Source organism: Bufo bufo, chromosome 4 (assembly GCF_905171765.1).
Source record: "Bufo bufo chromosome 4, aBufBuf1.1, whole genome shotgun sequence".
In the NCBI taxonomy this organism is placed as follows: Eukaryota; Metazoa; Chordata; class Amphibia; order Anura; family Bufonidae; genus Bufo; species Bufo bufo.
Genome location: NC_053392.1, coordinates 586,653,391 through 586,665,414, shown reverse-complemented (window position 1 = coordinate 586,665,414; position 12,024 = coordinate 586,653,391). Strand labels below are relative to the sequence as shown.

At 43.5% G+C, this 12,024-nt stretch overlaps 1 protein-coding gene across 1 annotated transcript in view; it reads left to right on the top strand.

Annotated features, from left to right (window-relative positions):
- The window catches only part of USH2A (usherin), a 1,179,609-nt gene that overhangs the window by 1,057,895 nt on the left and 109,690 nt on the right, over window positions 1-12,024 (top strand). The window lies entirely within an intron of this gene.

The window sequence follows — 12,024 nt, the reverse complement described above, 5'->3', positions numbered from 1 at the left end:
ACATTTTGCAGGAGAACTTAAGGCCATCTGTCCACCAGTAGAAGCTCGACAGAAGATGGGTGTTGCAACAGGACCACGACCCAAAGCATAGAAGTAAATCAACAACAGAATGGCTTAAACAGAAGAAAATATGCCTTCTGGAGTAGATATGAGATAGATAGATAGATAGATAGATAGATATGAGATAGATAGATATGAGATAGATAGATAGATAGATAGATAGATAGATAGATCCCAGCTCCTACCCTCACAGAGCCTTGCTACACCAAGAAGCCCCAGAAAAGCAAAGCACCCAGCAACAAGTCACCCAAACCCAGCCTGCCCAAGCCACCAACCATTATAGCCTGGCAAAGGGGGAAATCCAGAGGACGATACACAAGGGCAAAGAGAAGTATATCAGGGTCTGGAAAAACAACATACGAACATCACAGAAGCTGACAGTATACCAGAGCCTGCAGAGGGAATACAAACTGGCCCCATATCTAGAGAAACTCCCCAATCCATGAGATCGACAGATCCTGAGCCGCTACAGACTGAGCGCCCACAGCCTGCTCATTGAATCTGGGCGTCACCAATAGAGGTACATGCCTAGAGAGAGCAGACTGTGCCAGGAGGCCGTGGAGGATGAGGCTTATTTCCTGCTGCGGTGCCCAAAATACTCAGCAGTGAGAAATTCTCACTTCAGGAGGCTGTCTGATCTCTGCCCAGACTTCACCTCCATGGAGGAGGAAGAGAGACTCTCCATACTGCTGGGGGAAGAGGAGAACACAGCGGCCATAGCAGCACAATATATTACTGCCTGCCATAGACTGAGAGGAGCCTGATATACCATGGACATCCCACCCTGGATGTGTCCCCATCCCCCAAACTTACCCTATACCCCCACCCTGGACGTGTCCCCATTCCCCAACCCTACCCAATTATTTCCCACTTGCTTTGGGAAGAGCAGACTGTGCCAGCACTGATTGCAGGAAGCCCTGGAGGATGAGGCCCGCTTCCTGCTACACTGCAGCAAATACTCACCTGTGAGGGTCACTTACTTCCAGAGACTCTCTACTCACATCCCAGATTTCACTTCCTCCATAGATTAGCGGAGGAAACTCCACATCCTACTGGGGGAAGAGGAGTCCACTGTGGAGATCGCTGCCCAATATGTCTCCACCTGTCACCAACTGAGATGAAGATGAGACACCATGGACTGTTAGGCCTCTTTCACACGGGCGTCATGTTTTTGGGCCGGATAAGATTCGGGTGCGTCGTGGGAAAATGCGTGATTTTTCCACGCAAGTGCAAAACATTTTAATGTGTTTTGCACGCACGTGAGAAAAATCGGCATGTTTGGTACCCAAACTCGAACTTCACAGAAGTTCGGGTTTGGGTTAGGTGTTGTGTAGATTGTATTATTTTCCCTTATATCATGGTTATAAGGGAAAAAAATAGCATTCTGAATACAGAATGCTAAGTAAATTAGGGATGGAGGGGTTAAAAAAAAAATATATATAATATAACTCACCTTAATCAACTTGTTCGCGCAGCCCGGCTTCTCTTCTTTCTTCTTTCTTCAGGACCTGGCAAAGGACCTTTGATGACATCACTGCGCTCATCACATGATCCATCACCATGGTGATGGATCATGTGATGCACCATGTGATGAGCACAGTGACGTCACCACAGGTCCTTTTCCTCCTGCACAGCAAAGAAGAAGAAAGAAGAGAAGTCGGGCTGCACGAATAAGTGGATTAAGGTGAGTTAAATTATTATAATTTTTTTTTTAACCCCTCCAGCCCTATTTTACTTAGCATTCTGTATTAAGTATGCTATTATTGTCCCTTATAACCATGTTATAAGGGAAAATAATAATGATCGGGTCTCCATCCCGATCATCTCCTAGCAACCCTGCGTGAAAATCGTACCGCATCCGCACTTGCTTGCGGATGATTGCGATTTTCACGCAGCCCCATTCACTTCTATGGAGCCTGCCTTGCGTGAAAAACGCAGAATATAGAGCATGCTGCGATTTTCACGCAACGCACAAGTAATGCGTGAAAATCACCGCTCATGTGCACAGCCCCATAGAAATGAATGGGTCCGGATTCAGTGCGGGTGCAATACGTTCACCTCACGCATTGCACCTGCGCGGAAATCTCGCCCGTGTGAAAAAGGCCTTATACCACCATACTGCCCCTTTAACCCAACATCCACCCCCTTTAATTCCCACATCAAACCCCCCTCCACAATTCCTATTATTTATTTTGCTTTGGCAATGCTAAATGTTTTACTTGGATGTGCCAATAAAGCTTTATTGAATTGATAGGATAAATAGATAGAGAGATAGATAGATAGATAGATAGATAGATAGATAGATAGATAGATAGATAGATAGATAGATAGATAGATAGATAGATAGATAGATATGAGATAGATATGAGATAGATATGAGATAGATATGAGATAGATATGAGATAGATATGAGATAGATAGATAGATAGATAGATAGATAGATAGATAGATAGATAGATAGATATGAGATAGATAGATAGATAGATAGATATATAGATGATAGATAGATAGATAGATAGATAGATAGATAGATAGATAGATAGATATATGATAGATAGATAATAGATAGATAATAGATAGATAGATAGATATATGATAGATAGATAATAGATAGATAATAGATAGATAGATAGATAGATAGATAGATAGATAGGAGATAGATAGATAGATAGATAGATAGATAGATAGATAGATAGATAGATAGATAGATAATAGATAGATATGAGATAGATAGATAGATAATAGATAGATAGATAGATAGATAGATAGATAGATAGATAGATAGATAGATAGATAGATAGATAATAGATAGATACTGTCCTCTTCTTTGTGATGACATTTTGTATACTTATCCGTGTTTTTCATCTTGTCCCTTTTAACAAAACGAGACTTATCATTTTATATTTGTTCTGGTGATTTAGAAATTGCTGATGATTTCATCCGAGCCATCTGCTAACACTGAGAACTGTGGCCTGGAGGGAACTGAGTAATTTATTAAAATGATCGACGTGCATGCAAGGGGAAACTCGGGGTCAAGCCAGACGCGTCTTCTCTGTTTTCCTAACATATTGATAGGAGCGGAAGATGTTTGTTTTAATTAATAATTATTTAACAAGTATCCATTTATAGTTAATTGACCCGGGTCCATTGGAAACACATTCCTCTCCTCTCATCTGCATCATACATGTTACATACGACAACGATATGTACTGGTCACCCCTGTTATTCCTGCTCCGTCCATTATCATAATCATCTGTGAGTCAGGTGGCATTCATGTTCGCTCTCCCGTTCTCTCGCTGCTTGTATCCACCACTAGAGGGAGTCTAGGAGCTTAATGACTACTACTTATACATAGAACTCAAAAGCCACAGTATACAATAGCTGTCTAAGCTCCCCCTAGTGGTGACTGCAGACAGTAAGAAATGTATTCTCTATGACTGTTATGCAAGAGATTTAAAGGGCACTAGGTAGGGGCTGAGAATAGCAGGACAAACATACCTATTATAGAGTTCATATGATATAGTTAAAGTCCCAGGTTGGCACTGTCACGTGCGTCTGGGTCAAACTGGAGTTGGTGTCCTGTAGCGATGCGATCACAGTGGTGCTCAGCATACATACATATTCAAACATATGTGGTGTAAAGAATAATTTGCAGCACCCACTAGGCTCCTTTTGCAGCTCTTTATTCTTTTCCTCAATAAAAACAGTCGCCAATGCGGGCATGTACACAGTTTCAGGCACAGGCCTGACGAAGTGTCACCAGCGCGAAATGGCTGTTGCCTGAAACTGTGTACGTGCCCATATTGGCAACTGTTTTCATTGAGGAAAAGAATAAAGAGCTGCAAAAAGAGCCTAGCGAGTGCCGCAAATTATTCTTTACACCGCATACCTATTATGGAGATTTTCTCATCAGGAGTAGTGTGATTATGAAGTTTTGTTCTGCCACTTTCTGCTCCTGCAAGTGCCCAGGAGGCAAAGCTTCACTGTGAAGTGCTTTGTGCATTGAGCTACTTCACAGCTCCTCCCCTCTGCTCTGACAGCTATAGTGATCTCCTGCTTGGATGCTACAGCTGTCACTCGGAGCAGAGGGGAGGGGCTATGAACCAGCTCAAGCAGAAAGCAGTGAAGCTCCGCCTCCTAGGCACTTATGGAGCAAATATTCACACTGATGGGAAAAGCTCCACGAAAGGTATGTTTGTACTGCCCTCACCACCAGCCCTGATGACGTCTTCTATTTCGGTGATGTCATCGGCGCAGGCGCACTGAGGGAGTGCTGAGGAGACGAGCCTCCTCATCTCAGAGCGCCTGCACCGAATCAACACAGGCGCGCGATTTTTGAAATGCTGACAGGGCTGGCCGGAGGAGGAGATCACGGCTGGCCCTGTCAATCAACAAGAGGAGGGGGCGGATTTCTGCAGCTGCTACCAGCAAGTAGCCGCCCTACTTGCTGGTAGAGACCGAATTTACATATTATAAAACTTCGTTTTTAGAAGAAACTGCTGAAGCAAAGTAAGTAAGACCATTATATTTTCATATATCGCAGTATAAGTAATTTAACTAGCCCAAAAAAAAAAATATGACTTTAGTGGGGTGACAGAAGCCCTTTAAAGGGCATCAGTTGGCAGATTTGTACCGTATGACACTGGCTGACCTGTTACATGTGCGAGTGGCAGCTGAAGGCATCTGCGTCGGTCCCATGGTCCTATGTGCCCGCATTGCTGAGAAAAATGATGTTTTAATATATGCAAATGAGCCTCTAGGAGCAACGTGGGCGTCGCCGTTACACCTAGAGACTTCTCTTTGTCTGCAACGGCAGCGACAGGTCCAGGCCCTGTCAAGGTACAAATCTGCTGACAGACGCCCTTTAAGGTAGGTGTTCACTTTAAGCATCCTGAACTAATAATCACCCCCATTTTTTTTCCTGCCTTGGAAAACCTTTTTAATAGGTCCCAGGACCACAGCTAAAGATGGTGAAGCACTACAAGACCGTTCCAGGAGCTGGCAGAAAGCTCTGCAGACTGAAAGATAATGGGTCCCTTTAAATGCTTTATTATCTAGTAGATCGGTGTGCGCTGCGAGGGCTGTGTCATTCGTTTGCTATAAGGGACTCCTCTGACCTCTTCATCAGGCCCTAACTGCAAGTTCAACTCCGAGAAAAGACATGAAATAATCTAATCTATTCTAAATGTCATAAATCTCTATCTATTGACTGGGGCTAAGCTCGCTAAACTGTAGATATTACATTTCTGACCTCTGACAGGAGCGGGATAAAGCGGGACCCCGAGCTGGAAGCTTACATAGGATCTGAATGCTTTCACATAGGGGCCTAGTAAATCAAATCCATTCTGGAAAAAAAAACAATTATGTTGGGCCCGGTTAGGTCACAACAGGTCCATCCGCGCGTCGTTATAATGTCCACTAAAGCAAACAATTAAGAAGCACAATTCGCAGGCAGGATGGATGACTTAGAGGTCTGTCACCGAGTGGGAGCGCCTTTCACCTGCGGGTCACCGGTTCAAATCAGGTTTAGGTCGTTTGTGGCTGAAAGTTGTCACCGGCTGATAGCTGTGCAGCGGGACGTGAAATAAGGTGTCATCCCGGGGCCGGGCTTATTGAGCAAGTGGTCACATAGCGCGGAAAACCGAATTGGTGCTCACTGGTATCGAAACGGGGCAGGAAACAAGTACGATTCTAGAGACTGAATTTATAGATATTACTATGGGACACGTAAAAGCATAAAATAATCCAGAAGGACTGGCACTGAACTGAGTACGACAGATCACAGAATTTCATAAGGACGGAAAACTGAGCAGAGACATCGGGAGCGCCTCCGATTAGAAAGCAGCCGTTTAATTATAACATTGTGGGGAGGCTTTATTTTGGGCTGAGGGTGTTCTGTGGGTCGTCTGTGACCGGCGGATAGTCCAGAATATGAAAGTGGAAAATCATCAGTCTATTAAATATGTTGTCTATAAACATATAGTAGATGATAGATAGATAGATAGATAGATATGAGATAGATAGATAGATAGATAGATAGATAGATAAGAGATAGATAGATAGATAGATAGATAGATAGATAGATAGATAGATAGATACAGATATGAGATAGATAGATAGATAGATAGATAGATAGATAGATAGATAGATAGATGATAGATAGATAGATAGATAGATAGATAGATAGATAGATAGATAGATAGATAGATAGATAGATAGACAGATAGATAGATATGAGATTAGATAGATAGATAGATAGATAGATAGATAGATAGATAGATAGATAGATAGATAGATATGAGATAGATAGATAGATATTAGATAGATAGATAGATAGATAGATAGATATGAGATAGATAGATAGATAGATAGATAGATGGATGAATAGATATGAGATTAGATAGATAGATAGATATGAGATTAGATAGATATGAGATTAGATAGATAGATATATAGATAGATGGATAGATAGATAGATAGATAGATAGATAGATAGATAGATAGATAGATAGATAGATAGATAGATATGAGATTAGATAGATAGATAGATAGATAGATAGATAGATAGATAGATAGATAGATAGATAGATATGAGATAGATAGATAGATAGATAGATAGATAGATATGAGATTAGATAGATAGATAGATAGATAGATAGATAGATAGATAGATAGATAGATAGATATGAGATAGATAGATAGATAGATAGATAGATATGAGCTAGATATTAGATAGATGGATAGATAGATTTTTAGAAAGATAGATAATAGATAGATATGATATAGATAATAGACATAGAAACTAATAATAATAATAATATTTTATATTTGCATGATGTGTTTTTTATTAGTTATAGGTTTTATCATTATTATGTTCATAACTTTCTTGTATTATTATATTTGTAAGGTACATGGAGTCTTTTATTATATTTTGTTATCATTATTATGTTGATTATTTTCATCTATCATTAGCTTGGGAGGGGGGGGGGGGGGGAACCTCACCAAAAATGAAGACATTTGTTGTCCTGAAGCAATGGCTGGCGTCACGGCCGGGTAGTCCATGCCCATTAGTGGAGCCCCCCCCCCCCCCCCCCCGTTCCCTATACTTCTATATTTCAGATGGTTATTGATCTCTTGCTGAGCCGAGATCTCAGCTCGATGCCAGCAAACGTGATGAATGGATTGGTTTCAAAAAGTGGACTCAATGGGGACGAGCCATCGCCCAGGCTTCCCGAACTGCCAAGGCCTTAAATCCGTCAAGGCGGGCAGCTCATTATGAAACACTTATCAAGTCTACATGAAAAATTAATTGAGCTCTGTTTGATTCTGGAAAGAAAAGAAAGGTATGGGCTGACTACTTGGCGGTCCCCCCAAACTTTCCAGATGTTGCACACTTTCCCCTTGAGGAGCTACACGGGGAGATATATTAATATATCGTATTGATTAGCTGGAGACCTCTGACAGTTCTTTCTAGAGATACCATCTGGCTTCTGTTCCAATTCCTTCACCAAAAACAGGACATGACACGTTATTAATCTCCGCTCTCTAAGTATAGACAGTTGCGGAGGCTTTTTTTTTTTTTTTTGCGAGACCATGTTTCGCCATTCCAGGCTGATTTGAAGGGTGCGGAAATTAAGGTTATTACACAAATGAAACCATATGGTCCAAATATTTCAGCAAAGAAAATTGCCAGACAATAAAAATTGCTCCTGCCTTCCTAATGGTGTAAATTACAGTTTAACCATAGTCCTAACGACGTCCTTCTGCCACGCTTAACTACTGTTACATGAAGGACGTAGCTTTAAAAAAAAAAGAAAAGAAAAAACCTCCACGCCAACTGCGTGTTTTACAATCTGTTACTCCGTCATTAAGACCAGTCAGAACTGCATAAACATAATTACACTCCACATACAAGAGAGCCATCGAGATCCAGCCGAGGGGCTGTCAGGACTCATCGCTTTTTGAACCCAAATCGTTGATGATGAGAAAGGTGTCGAAAATAGGAAAAAAAATATATAATAAAATAAAATAAAAAACTCATTAGGATTAAAATGGAACGGGGCGGCCAAAGTCGTTTTATGAGAATTTAATTTACAGAGTGGCTTATTAAAGAGCACGGTGCTCGGCGCCGAGTATGAATTAACACTTTAATTGGCTCGCTGGCACGTCGAATACGGCGTAGGAACAAGGGCAGGAAAAATGGAGGAGAAGTTAAACGGGATTTAGGAAGGGTCAGGTCCGTGCTAATAACCAGTAGGACTCATTAGACTGATCCGCAGGGTTTGTGAACGTGGCCATATTATTTCCCATACAAGCTCGGAGGTCCTCCTGCACCTTGGTGTGCCTCCAAGAGGAGCATTTTTCCATGAAATTCTGCAGAAATCTGACAAATTCAAAAATGTTGACAGGTGCAACCTACAGGCAGGGGTGCACCTAGCCTTTCTGCGGCCTGAGGCGAAAAATGAAACGGCGCCCCCCCACCTTCCCAATGCCAATTTCTTAACCTAACCCCTTGCCTTCAGCCCATGGCCCTTCGGCTGCCCCCCTCTTGCCCCTACCTGGTGCTGCCTGAGGCGATCGCCTGGCCTCATTGGTGGCGCACCCCTGACTACAGGGCACCAGACGGCACCACATAGAGTTTCCTAAAGTTGTCCATATGGACAAGAGCAAAGTTGGCTTAATCCATCGATGTCCGTGGGACTGGCTAACTGTATTATGTTACAACTTTTGCAAAAAGCTGATGGGGAAGGTTGGGCTGTTGAATTTCAACATGTCCCATCCTTCTATTCCCCATGGAGATCAGTTGCTGCCAGGCATCTAGCAGTGGACTACATGCACGCTTTGTGTGGGCTGAGCCGGGGGAACAACGGTTCAACAAACAAGCATTTGGACAAATTAACTTTACTTCAAACGTTGGGCTCATGCACACAAACGTATTTTATTTCCGTGTCCGTACCGTTTTTTTTTTTTTTTTTGCAGAACCATTTATTTCAATGGGTCTGCAAACAGGGGCGTACATAGAAATCACTGGGCCCCATGGTAAGAATCTGGATTGTCCCCCTTGTGAGTGACCCATCGCACCCCTTAGGGTAGGTGCACATCTACTGCAGAGGTTCCAGCAGAAGCCTCCGTTGCAGATTCTGGCAAAAACAAAGGGCAAAACACTGCTGCATGCAGGATCTCGAATGACCCCATTATTGTGACTGTGATCCGGCAGGTGCCAGTAGTGTTTGGCATATGCTGATCTGGTGACTCTGGAACTCTGCTCCTATGCTGGAACACAATATCAAAATCTGATCGCACGTGATTACCTAGCCTTACCCAATGCACTGTGCCCGCCGCTGCTACTTCTTATATAGTGTGTCATCCTTCCCTCCATAGACTACGCCAGCTGCTGCTTCGCCTCCTCCTCAGTCCTGAGCACAATCAGGGACTGGCGCAGATCTTCACGGAGCTGGACTGGAGTCTGGACTAGTGACTCTGCTGGATCTGGTCCGTCAGGTCAAAGTGCGACGTGTGCTGGCAGAGGAACAGGACTGGGACATCTTACAAAGTGTAGACACAGAAAACTAAAGGATTTAATCCAGTCACACAGAACCTCATAATACACACCTCAGCTGCTGCAGAACCTCCTAACATACCTCAGCTGCTGCAGAACCTCATAATACACACCTCAGCTGCTGCAGAACCTCATAATACACACCTCAGCTGCTGCAGAACCTCATAATACACACCTCAGCTGCTGCAGAACCTCCTAACACACACCTCAGCTGCTGCAGAACCTCATAATACACACCTCAGCTGCTGCAGAACCTCATAATACACACCTCAGCTGCTGCAGAACCTCATAGCACACATCTCAGCTGCTGCAGAACCTCCTAACACACCTCAGCTGCTGCAGAACCTCATAATACACACCTCAGCTGCTGCAGAACCTCATAATACACACCTCAGCTTCTGCAGAACATCATAATGTGATGCTAGAGAACATATAAGGCTTTGATCACATCTGTGTTGGGGCCTCATTCGCAGATCAGGTCATAAATGCTGGACACAATTTTCTAGCCTGGCAGATGGAAACCCGTCAGATCTCATCATAGTCAGCGGGATCCGTCAGGTGTTGTCGTCCATGAAGTGCCAGATCCGGAACTGCAGTGATTTTCATTGTTCTGCTCCTGTGACGGCAGAACAGCGAACGTCACCGGCACAGATGTGAACAAAGCCTAATACACACCTCAGAAACTGCAGAACATCATTTTAGTGACAAGGGAACTACAACTCTCATCATCACCAGAGTGTTATTATTGGAAATTAGGGGGAAACACAGGGAGAGGTAAAAGTGGAGAGAACTACAACTCCCAGAATGTCCTGGCTGTTTTTATTGGATACAAGAGGTTATTACACAGAGAGAGTATAAGGCCGGGTTCACATCACCGTTTAGTTTTCCGTACTTCTGATCCGTCAGATGAACTGAGAAATAAAGAAAAAAACACATCCAGTATTTCAAACATCAGTTCTGCACATTTGGCGTCTGTTTGAGCCATTTCCGTCTGAGATCCATTATTTTAGACGGAAAAACTAAACGGTGATGTGAACCCAGCCTAAGAGAGAACTACAACTCCCAGCATGTTCAGATTATTATAGGGCTTCATCCAGTTTTACTAGGAGAGAGCTTTAATAGGAAATAACTAAAACCCCCAGTATGGCCAGACTTATTATGAGGTATCAGTATACATTACAGAGGGGGTATAAGAGGAGAGAACTACAACTCCCACATTACCAGACTGTACTAGGGGATAAAATAAAATTACATGGAGAGAGATATAATAGGACAGAACTACAACTCCCAGCTTTTCTAGGACACCACTAACCTCTCCTTCAGGCACCGAAGCTCCGCCCCCTCACAGCGACATCCCACAGGTCTTTCACCAGTCCTCTGCACTGGTCACATGATGATGACATCACCAAAGGTCCTTCAGACTTCACTGCTCTGTTATTCCTTGGCTTCCTGGCTGCGCTGGTCACATGGTTTATGACATCACCATGGGTCCTTCTTCTCGACATCCTATATTCTCCTCCCACAGGTAGCCATTCAAGTGTAATTAGTGGGCGTGTCCTACCCTCCACTGCGGGGCCCCTTCCCCCAGGGGCCCTATAGCAGCGGCGTGGTCTGCCTCTATTGGAGATACACCACTGTCTGCAAAAAAAAGGGAAGTTATTCTGTGTGCATTCCATTTCCGTATGTCCGCGTGTCTCTTCCGGAAAAAAATAGAACATGTTGTACTATCGTCCACATTACAGACAAGGATATTACTGTTTTATCAGGGTCCATCTGTTCCGTTCCGCAAAATACGGAATCCACGCGGACATCATCCAGGTTTTTTGCGGATCCATGTTTTGCGGACAGCAAAATACATATGGTCATGTGCATGAGCCCTAAGGGTATGTTCAGACTGAGTTTTTGGGCGCAGGTTTCAGAGGGGATTAGATGCCGACAATCAGGCCAAATCTGCGTTGAAATGTTTTCAATGGGAGGCATTTCATGCGGCTCACAATTTTTGCTGCGGCGTTTTCTAGACTGCGCCATGAATGTGGAGGTCCAATCTTGGTGCAGTTACCATGCAGACCCCTTGCAAAGCTGCATCGGAAGCCTGCTAATCGCATTGGACCGCACCATACAAAATGAAAATCCATGGCACAAACCACAGTGGTTTCTGATGTGGGATACACGACAGAGTTTGACGCTCACAGAATCCCTCGTGTGAACCTACCCTAAGTAGTCAGATGAGCCTCCAGCTAATTTGAGCCCTGATATCCCCCCCCCCCCCCTCCACCACCCATACTGTACTATGGTCCGGGGTTCACTGGAGTCCAGAAAGTTAAGATATTGAGGACTTTTTGATGTTGAGATAAACCCCAGTGGACTACAACTCTGAACAACTGAATCCCCTTTAGTAGAACATT